The following is a 269-nucleotide window of genomic DNA, read 5'->3' as shown; positions in this document are numbered from 1 at the left end:
TTTCCGAATTTCAACCCAACCAGATGCAACACAGCAACATGTTAATCGACAACATGCATGCAACATGTTATCGCTCACCCAAGAATGTTATGAGGAACGAACGTGCGTGTAGAGATGTACCAGCGTGCTTGTGTTGTGCTGAATACCGAATGCCTTCGACAGTCCAGCGTATAACAAAGTGTAGGTCCTGCGCTGTGTCTTATCAGGGGAACAGCCACGTCTTGCGGATCTGTTCTTATATTTCAAAAGCTGTGTGTAGGGGAGGGGTC

The sequence above is a fragment of the Penaeus monodon genome, chromosome 27 (genome assembly GCF_015228065.2).
Source record: "Penaeus monodon isolate SGIC_2016 chromosome 27, NSTDA_Pmon_1, whole genome shotgun sequence".
NCBI lineage: Eukaryota > Metazoa > Arthropoda > Malacostraca > Decapoda > Penaeidae > Penaeus > Penaeus monodon.
This window is presented reverse-complemented; position numbering follows the sequence as displayed.